Source organism: Rhinatrema bivittatum, chromosome 4 (assembly GCF_901001135.1).
Source record: "Rhinatrema bivittatum chromosome 4, aRhiBiv1.1, whole genome shotgun sequence".
Lineage (NCBI taxonomy): Eukaryota > Metazoa > Chordata > Amphibia > Gymnophiona > Rhinatrematidae > Rhinatrema > Rhinatrema bivittatum.
The window spans coordinates 32,576,046-32,586,950 of NC_042618.1; positions in this window are offsets into that span (position 1 = coordinate 32,576,046).

Sequence of the window (10,905 nt, forward strand, 5' to 3'; positions counted from 1 at the left end):
TTTTTTATCATTACATTTTAGCTGCCAGACTCTAGACCATATCTCAAGTTTCACCAGAATGCTCCTGTTTTCCACAACTTTCAAGGTTGCAGATTTTGGTATCATTTACAAAAAGGCAAACTTTACCAGTTCTTCCGCAATATTGCTAGCAAAAATGTAGTACAGAACTGGACTGAGGTCTAATCCCTATGGCACACCACAGGCAACCCCTCTTTCTTCAGAATGAAGGCTGCCGATTAAATAAAATTATTTCTCTATCACTTATCCATTTTCTGATACGTTCAACAAACTTTTGCTCTGTTTTTTCACAGATCAGTGATTGGGTATCATGTAACAGCCTTGTATTAAATCTTAGTAAAACTGAAATCTTTTTTCTTTTAGGACTGAGATTGATTCTATCCCCACCCACTGGTCAAATCAAATCTGAAGCTCGAGATTTAGATGTCCTCCTAGATTCTACTCTCTCTTTGAGCTACAAATAGTCACTGGTTCGTAGTTATTTCTTTAAATTCAGAATGCTCTGCACTATGAAACCATTCTTAAACACCTCTGATTTCTTTCTTGTCACATAGGCTTTAATTCTATCATCTCTAGATTACTGCAGTTCCCTCTACCTAGGATTACCTCAGTCTACATTGCAGGCCATCCAGAAGAACTCTGCAGCTCGTTTGGTCTCTAGGACTCCTTTACATGCGCAGTACTTCAACTCCACCAGAGCTTCACTGGTTGCCCCTATGCTCATGCATTAGATTGAAAATCCTGAAAGTACTTAAATCTATTAAAGGCCTTGCACCCAGGGGCGGATTCCCGATGACGATTGGCCCGGGGCTTCGCCACCCAGGCTGGCCCAGGAAATACCACGTGGTCTGCCGAGCGTGGCTCTGTCACAGCCGCACTTGGCAGACCAAGTGACTAGAGCGACCAGCCCACCGGGGGATGCCCAATCCCCCGATATGCCAATCTACCCCTGCTTGCACCTAGTTGTTTTCCTAAATCTGTCATCTACTGCTCCACATGAAAAGGTCTGCTGGTTGTCCCTGATTTTAAAAAGATCAGATTAGCCCAGTGTCATGACTGTATACTTAGGGGTAGATTTTCAAAGGGTTACGCGCATAACCCCCGAAAACCTACCCCTGCCTCCCCCTGCGCGCGCCGAGCCTATCTTGCATAGGCTCGGCGGCGCGCACAAGCCCCGGGACGCGCGTAAGTCCTGGGGCTTGAAAACATGGGCGTTCCAGGGGTGGGGCGCTGGCCCGGGGACATTCCGGGGGCAGGACCGAGGCCTCCAGAACAGCCATTGGGCCGGGGGATGGAGAGCCGGCGCGCGCAAGTTACGCCTGCCCAGAGTGTAACTTCTTCGACAAAGGTCGGGGGGGGGGGGGGGGGGTTTAGTTAGGGCTGGGGGGTGGGTTAGATAGGGGAAGGTGCAGGGGGCGGAAGAAAAGTTCCCTCCGAGTCCGCTCCGATTTCGGAGGGAACGGAGGAAGGCTGCTCGGCTCGGCGCACGCAAGTTGCACAATTGTGCACCCCCTTGCGCGCGCCGACCCTGGATTTTATATCATGCGCGCAGCTGCATGTGCATGTTATAAAATCAGGCGTAGATTTGTTCGCGCCGGGTTGCGCAAACAAATCTATGCCCGCGCGCATGTTATAAAATCTGGCCCTTAGTGTTGCAGGCTATCAACTATAGAACAAACTCCCAGATATCCTTAAGGCAGAAAATGACCTATTGTGCTTCAGAAAACTTCTGAAATTGCATCTGTTTCTTCTGCATTTCCAGTCTAATTATCCTTTTAATCACTTCCATGCTTGGCCACTGTGATAGAGTGGCTGAGAAAAAGCCACCGTACCTTGTATGTATGTTTTTATCCTGTCTGTATGTACATCTCGATATTGGATTGAGTTATGTTTTGTTTAATACTTTGTATATTTGTTGTAACCTGCTGAGATCTTTCTTGCCTCTCACTCAACCCGTTTCTTACCTAATCACTTTAGGGCCAATACTTGGGACACTGTTTTATGTCACCTACGTGAAATAATATCAAAGGCCTTGCTGAAATCCAAGTACCCTACATCTAGCACTCTCCCCTGACCTAGCTGGTCACCCAGTCAGAGAAATTGATTAGATTTGTCTGACAAGACTGACCTCTGTTAAAAACCATACTGCCTCAGATCCTCTGAATCAATGGTCCCCAACCCTGCCCTGGGGGCCCACCAGCCAGTCGGGTTGTCAGGATATCCACAATGAATATGCATGAGAGAAAATTAGCATGTACTGCCTCCATAACATGCACATTTTCTCTCATGCATCTTCATTGTGGATATCCTGAAAACTCGACTGGTTGGTGGACCCCCAGGACAGGGTTAGAGACCACTGCTCTAAACCACTAGATTTCAGAAACTGTACCATCCTGTTTTAGCAGGAAGTCCATTAATTTATTCACCCTTGAGGTTAGCGGCCTGTAGTTCTCCTTACTTCCAAGTTTGTGAAGAGGAACCATTTCTGCCCGTCTTCAGTCCTTTAGAACCACTCCTGCCTCTATAAAGAGTGGAGCTGCCAAAACTTCCCTTCATACTCTCTGCTCCATCCCATCCAGTCTCACCGCTTTATGAAGTTGTAGTTTGCTAGCTCCTCAAGAACACAATCTTTTGTAAATTGATTGGTGCCGGTCTGACTTCTATTCCTCATTGTGCCAGATTTCCGTGGTCCTATTCCAAACTGTTCCTTCAGTGAACAGCAATATTTAAAGTAAATCTGCTTTCTTCTTGTCTGTACATATTTTGCAGTCAGTTTTGTTTTACAATCCCACTTTTATACTTTCACCTATCAGTATATCTTAAAAAAAAAAAAAAAAAAAAGACTTGTCCATTACCACATTGCTAGTTTTTCTTCGATTGGCACCTTCCTTCTCCCTGTTTTTCTCTTTCTGCAATCTCTTACAAATGCTAGCCTTTCTTCTCTTAGCTTTTCAGCCACGTCTTTAGAAAACCACAATGGCCCTTTTCCTTTCACCAGTCTTTACTGTCCTAACAAAATGTGATGTTGCCCTTGCCCGATTTGTTTTTAGTTTTGCCCACGACTGCTCCTAGCTTATCCTATTCAGTTAATAACTCCTTGAGGTATTCCCCCAGCTTAATAAAGTTATTTGCTTGAAGTCCAGGATCCTCGCCTTTGAATGATCTACCACTGCCTGTGCTTTAGTACTGAACCCTACCACACAATCTGGTGCTCACTAGAGTCTCTGTGATCCCTCACTGTGACATCAGAAACACCCTTATTTATAAACACCAGATATGGAAACGCAATACTCGTATCATTTCTGTTACCAGTTGCCAGAACTGCTGTTCCTACAGAAGATCCAGGATCTCCCGGTTTCTAGAGCCCACCACAGCTGGGCTATCTCAATCAACATCTGGCAGATTGAAATCAGCTACCACTACCACCTTTCCTTTCATACCAATTTTGTGAATGTCTTCAATTAAATCTCTATATATTTCTTCTGCCTGCCTGTATATCACACCAATATAAATGGATATTGTATTCTCTCTTTCCCCGATTAATTCAGTGCTTCTTCACCTAATAAATCCTGCCATTCTGTTGCAGAAAAAGGGAGGCAATATTGCCCCTGTATAGGTCCCATTTGAAATCTCACTTGGAATACTGTGTACAATTCTGGAGAGCGCACCTTCAAAAGGATAAAAACTGATTGGAGTTGATCCAGAGGGTAGCTATAAAAATGATCATTGATCTTCCTTTTAAAGCATATGAGGATAGACAAAGATCTAAACATGAAATACCCTAGAGGAAAGGTGAGATGGGGAGATAATGAAAGACGTGCACAAAGGTTTCCATGTCAGAGATGAGCCTTTCAGTGGAAAGGAGGCTCTAGGACAAGGGGTAATAGGATGTAGGGATGTGAATCGGGCTTCGGACGATTGAAAATATCGTCGATATTTTCAAAATCGTCAGAAATCGGGGGCTCCCCCGAAACGATAGGAAAACCCCACGATATTGATCGTGGGGATACTCATCATTTTGGAGGAGGGCGGGAAAAACGGCACACAAAAATAACCCCTAAACGCACCCTGACCCTTTAAAACTAATCCCTTTGCTTCCCCCACCCTCCCAAAAACATTTTACAGGTACCTGGTGGTCCAGTGGGGGTCCCGGGAGCGATCTCCCGCTCTCGGGCCGTCGGCTGCCACTAATCAAAATGGCGCCGATGGCCCTTTGCCCTTACCATGTGACAGGGTATCCGTGCCATTGGCCGGCCCCTGTCACATGGTAGGAGCACTGGATGACCTGCGCCATTTTTAAAGATGGCGCCGGCCATCCAGTGCTCCTACCATGTGACAGGGGCCGGCCAATGGCACGGATACCCTGTCACATGGTAAGGGCAAAGGCCATCGGCGCCATTTTGATTAGTGGCAGCCGACGGCCCGAGAGCGGGAGATCGCTCCCGGGAACCCCACTGGACCACCAGGTACCTGTAAAATGTTTTTGGGGGAGTCGGGAGGGTGGGGGAAGCAAAGAGATTAGTTTTAAAGGGTCGGGGTGGGTTTTTTGTTTATCGGCTCGGGCGCAGCCGATAAACAAAACCGCGATCGGGCCGATGAAAAAAACCCCACATGTGAATTGGAACCGGAATCCGAACCGATTCCGGTTCCGATTCACATCTCTAATAGGATGAGGGTGAAAGGGGATAGATTCAGAAGTATTCGTAAAAAATATTTCTTTACAGAGAGGGTGATGGAAGATTGGAACGGCCTCCCAGCGGAGGCACTAAAGAGAAATATCTGAATTCAAGAAAGCATGGGATAAATACAGGGGGATCTCTAAGGGAGCAATAGAAATTATAAAACAAAATTAGTTGTGTGGATTGGCAGAGTAGATGGGCCATACAGATTATTTTTTTTTTTTTTGCTGTCATGGTTAGATATTTCATATCCAGCACCACTCCTCCCTTTCCTTCTACCCGGTCATTCCTTAATAAATTATAGCCTGGTAAAAGTATATCCCAGTCATGGTTCTCTGTGCACCATTTCTCATTCACTGCCACTTTTCCACGACTGCCTATAGTTTTGGGACTTTAGTTCCCATACTATCATGACTGTACATTAAGCTTTCGAGATGTTGCCCTCATTTCCCATTTCTCTTTAAGTGCTGGCATAGCCTCCAATAGCCAAAAGCACCATTGCATTAAAAAATATAAATGTTTTGCCAACTTCTTTAAGAATTTCTGCATATTTCATCCCATTACAAATTTTCCTATCCTCCCTCTCCCCTGAAATAAAAAACCCATTTTAGAACGCCTCATTTTCTCAGAGGACAAGCAGAATGTTAGTCCTCACCCATGAGTGGCATCATCAGCTGGAGCCCTGAGGCAGAAAACTTATAGCAGAGTTTCTAGAACTTGGACTAGGCACACTGAGCATGCCCAGCATGCCCTATACCACGTGTCCACACGGGATCCCTCTCCAGTCTCTTTTTCCACGGAGCTGTAAGCCTCGTGATGTGTGTGAGCTCACTCTGGCTATTTTTGGGTCTTGTGAAAAACTGGTTTTTCTTATGTTTTTCCTCGTTGTTCAGTTGCAGGGTCCCTCTCTGTGCCCTCCCGTAGTGTCTCCTACTCAGGGTTTTCGGCAATACGGGTAAGTTTGCATTCAGTCGATTCCTTGTGGCAGCGCTGCATCGGTGCCCACTGGCCATCGAAGCCCCACCACCATCATTTTTGGTTTGTGCCCCTTTTGTTTCACCTGATATGGCCATGTCTGGTTTTTGGCGATGGCCCCGGTGCCTGAGGACCATGTCCTTCATGGATCCGCATGAGATGTGTCCTCTGCCTGGGGGCATCATATGAAGTCGGCGGTTGCCGCTTATGAACTCAGATGATGCCGAAGGGACGTCGGCTTCAACTTGACAAGATGGAACAGCTCTTCAGGTCAAAGAAGTCCAAACCAGCAGCATCGGAAGACCAAGGAGCCGCACCGATGGGCAAATCAAATCCAAAGCTCGAGATTTAGATGTCCTCCTAGATTCTACTCTCTCTTTGCACCCGCAGTCCATGGTTTGTAGCTGTTTCTTTACACTCCGAATGCTCTGCTCTGCACGGTCTCAAGTCATCACTATCAGCAGGATTGTCGATTCTGTCTATGCTGTCAGTGGACAGGGACGCCAGAGACTGACCATTGTCGATCTCCTCCAGGCTGAGGATGTCAGGTTCCTTGTCATCGGCCTCGGCACCAGGGAAGGAATGGGCCAAGCATCAAAGGAAGCCAAAGAAGCATCGGTATCAGTCCATGTCGATGCATGGTTCCGGGCACAGGGGACGCACCGGCTTGTGCTGCGTTGCCCCTGAAGCGACCCTGCGGCAAGGAGTGCCAATCCTCTATTGGTGCTGGGGGTCTGCGATGGTCTCCACCAATCCTGATGCCAGTCACCAATCCACTTTGAGGGTCCTAAGAGGATCTGGCCACCCTTCCTTCCTCCCAGACTGTGTTCGCATTGGCAATGTTTGAGGAGGAGCTGGAGCATTGAGTCCAGTTAGCAGTGGACCAGATGCTGCAGGTCTTTGGTCCTGTGGCACCGGACACGGTGCTGCCCATCCTCGTACCGCTTCTAGAGAGGCTTAACGTGCTCACTGGTGCATAACCAACCCAAATGGCATTGGTTCCCGGGGCACTGAGGCTTCCCTCTACCGATATGGTGATTGTCGCTAGTTCCTCCAAGGAGAAAGCTCCACAGAGGCCAGCAGAGAAGTTCCACAGAGGCTACCACTTCTACTGGTGCCTGCACCTCTGCAGGCCGAGCACCTAGAGACCCATTCCCAGTGGCTTACAGTGAAGATGAGGAACTCAATGACCCCTGGGGGGATGACACTTTGGAGTCCTCTTCTGAATGTTGCGAGGGTCTCCCTTCAGAACCTGCTCTTCCGGAGGAGTGAAGGAAGTCTGCGCCTGAGGACTTAACCTTTGCAGATGTTGTGAGGATGCTGGTGGAAGCCATCCCTTTTCAGTTATTTATAGAGGAGGATGCCAGCCACAAAATGCTTGAGATCCTCCAGTTCGTGGAGCCTCCTAAGGAGATTGTGGCAGACTTGGTACACGAGATCATTAAGGAGTTGCTGCTGAGGATATGTGAACACACCCTCACAGAACCTCCCGTTAATAAGAAGGCAGACTGGGTCTACCTCATCCCAAAGACTGCTGGATTCAATAAGCTTCAGCTGCCCCACCAGTCAGTGGTGGTTGAATCTGCCCTCAGGAGGGCAAAGCGCTCTAAGTACTCATTCCTTGATGCCCCTGGGGAAGAACCATAGAGCGATAGAAGCTCGAGGAAGGTGTTTCAAGGCACCATGCTCATTGCACACATCACTGCCTCCCAGCACTATGAGTCAATACTCGCGGGCCATCTGGAAGCAGGTGCAGGAGGTGGCTGAGAAGCTGCCTGAACAGCAGCAAGACACCCTCATGTCACTGGTGCATAAGGGTCTGCAGTGTGGAATACACGAGTCTCTGCAGCAGGAATGGGTGCCTGCAGAATGGCATGGTTGTGGGCCTTGAATCTCTGACCAGACATACATGAATGACTCGCCGACTGGAGAGAATCTCTTCAGAGCTAGGATGAGTGACACTGTGGCCCAACCTAAGGACCACTATGAAACCCTCCAACAACTCTCCTCCAGTACTCCAGACCTGTCATTCTCTTTTAAGAGGCTAGCAAGATTGGGGCCAAGAAAGTACTTTCTTTGGCAAAAGACTCCTCCACCCCCTCTCCCACAAACACCATCAGGACTCCCTCAGCCGTAATAAGCAGGAGAGAGTCCCCCAGCCCTATCCAGTGCCTCAGTCAACTCGAGGATGGGGTTGTAGGGAGCATACGCCAGTTGCCCATACCCGGGCTGATGGACCCTTCAGTCGGGGGCAGGCTACGGTTCTTTGTGAACCAGTGGTCCAGTATAACCTCAGACCAGCAGGTTCTGTCCATTGTCCATCAGGGGTACCAATTAAATCTATTGGGTGTCCCGCTAAATTGCCCTCCATGCCCATTTTTCTGGGACAGTAGTGCATCAGGAGGTACTACTAGTGGAGATCTCCTCCCTCTTATTGGCCAGAGCGGTCGAGCCCATACCACCAGGGCAAAGAGGGTGAGGATTCTACTCCAGGTACTTCCTGATTCCAAAGAGAACAGGATGACTCTGTCCCATCCTAGACCTAAGGGCCTTGAACAATTTCTACGAAAAGAAAAGTTCAAGAGGGTTTCCCTGTGTACCTTGATCCCCCTTTTACAAAAGGGGACTGGTTATGCTCCCTTGATCTAAAGGACATATACACTCATATCGAGATCTTCCCCGATCACAGGAAGTATCTCCAATTTGTGGTGGGAGAACAGCACTTCCAATACCGGGTGTTGCTGTTTGGGCTAGTGTCAGGCCACAAGACTTCACAATATGCCTGGCTGTGGTAGCGGTGCACCTCCACACACTGGGAATGCATGTTTTCCCTTATCTGGACGATTGGATGGTCAAGAGCACATCTCAGGAAGAGGCTGCCAGGTCCATGCACTTGACCATCCAGGTATTGGAGTCATTAGGGTGTGTTCTTAATTGGCCGAAGTCCCATCTCAGCCTGTCACTTCAATTGGACTTCATAGAAGCCCTGCTAGACACGGCTCAGGCCAAGGCCTTGCTGCCTAAATCAGAGGGCTGATACCTTGATAACCTTTGCAGCAGAAATTCAGCGGAGCCAGCAGCTGTCAGCCTTGCACATGTTGAGGCTGTTGGGCCATATGGCCGCAACTGTCCATGTCACTCCCTTGGCACGTTTACATGTGTGCAGAGCTCAATGGACCCTAAGCTCGCAGTGGCGCCTGGCCAATCAGAGCCTCCAGGACTCATTGTCCTGGTGGCAGGTACTTTCAAATCTTGAATGGGGGATCTCTTTTTGAAGTCCCCCTACTCAAATTGTCCTAACCACAGATGCATCCACCCGTGATGGGGAGCTCAAATAGATGGGCTCACCACTTAGGATCTCTGGTCCACTCAGGAATGCTCTTGTCAAATCAACTTCTTGGAGCTTCGGATGATCAAGTATGCACTATGTCCTCATCCAAACAGACAACCTGGTAGCCATGTGGTATGGCAACAAGCAGGGAGGCATGGGATCATATCCTCTGTGTCAGGAAGCAGTCTAGGTCTGGTCATGGGCCCTGTCCCATGAGATGGTGCTCAGGGCCATGTACCTAGCCAGGACAAAGAACTTGGTAGCAGACAGGCTGAATCAAGCCATCAGACCCAAGTGGTCCCTGGACCAGAGGGTAGTGAATCGTATATTCTGCTTCTAGAGGAGTCCGGATATAGATCTGTTCATGTCACCTTGCAACAGGATGGTGCCTTAGTTCTTGCTCTCTGTACAGGTCAGATGGCAAACCAGCCTCAGATGTCCTTGCCCATCATTGAAGAGTTTTCTGTACGCTTATCCTCCAATTCCCTTAGTGGCGAAGACTCTCTTGAAACTTTGTGAGGGCAAGGAGGCTATGATCCTCATAGCCCCTCATTGGCCAAGACAGGTCTAGTTTCCACTCCTACAAGAGTTGTCCATCCGGAGACTGATCAGTCTGGGGACTTCCCCAGATCTCATCAAACAAGATTGAGGCAGGTTGTGACATCCCAATCTCCAGGCCCTGTCGCTCACAGCTTGGATGTTAAGAGGCTAATCCTGCAGCTACTTGATCTTTCAGAGGGTGTGTCTTGGATCCTGGTGGCTTCTAGAAAGCCTTCCACTAGAAGGACCTATGGACTGAAGTGGAGGAGGTTTTCCGTGTGGTGTGAGAAGGCCCTAGATCTGTTCTCCTAACCCACACAAAAAACTGCTTGACTTCATTCCTTACACCTTTTGGAGGCTGGCTTAAAGACCAACTCTGTTAGAGTTCATCTCAGTGCAATTGACGCATACCACCAAGCTGTAGAAGGTACACCTACCTCTGTAAAGCCTATAGATGTATGTTTCATGCGGGGCCTGCTTCAATGGAAGCCTCCCATAAGGCTTCCTGCTGTATCTTAAGACCTCAATGTGGTGTTAGCTCAGCTGATGAAAGCTCCTTTTGAGCCTCTGCACACCTCTGACCTGAAGTACCTGACCTGAAAGATCAAATTTTTGGTGACATTCACTTCAGCAAGCTTGGTCAGAGAGCTCCAGGCCTTAGTGACTTATCCACCTTACACTAAATTTTATCATGACAGGGTGGTTTTTGCATATGCCCCCTAAGTTCCTGCCTAAGGTGTAACCAGTCAATCGTCCTGCAAATATTCTTTCCCAGGCCCCATTCGCACCAAGGTGAACGAGCACTGCACAGTCTGGACTGCAAGCGAGACTTAGCCTTCTATCTGGAGCAGAAAGAAGGCCATAGACAGTCCACCCAACTTTTTATTTTTGTCAAGAATAGGTTGGGGGTTGCCATTGCCAAACAGACACTATCCAGTTGGCTAACAGATTGCATCTCCTGTTATGCCCAGGCAGGACTGCATCTTGGGGGTCATGTCAAGGCTCATTCTGTCAGAGCCATGGCAACGATGGTGGCCCACTTGCACGCAGTTCCCATGAAGATCTGCAAGGGTGTGACATGGAGTTCTCTCCACACATTCATATCTCTTTACTGTCTGGATAGGGAAGGCAGATGCAACAGTAGGTTTGGCCAGTCTTCCTTCGAAACTTATTTGAAGTTTAAACCCAACTTTCCCACCTAGGACCCGTTGTTTGGGTTCAGGCTGTCTCCCCGTTACCAACAGCACTGGTGTTGTTGGGCCCGTTGGCACCTGGTTGGGTGTTTGTTGGTCCACTTTTGTGTTGGAGAACAGCCTATCGCTAGGGATTCTCCCATGTGCGAGGACTACTATTGTTCTTGTC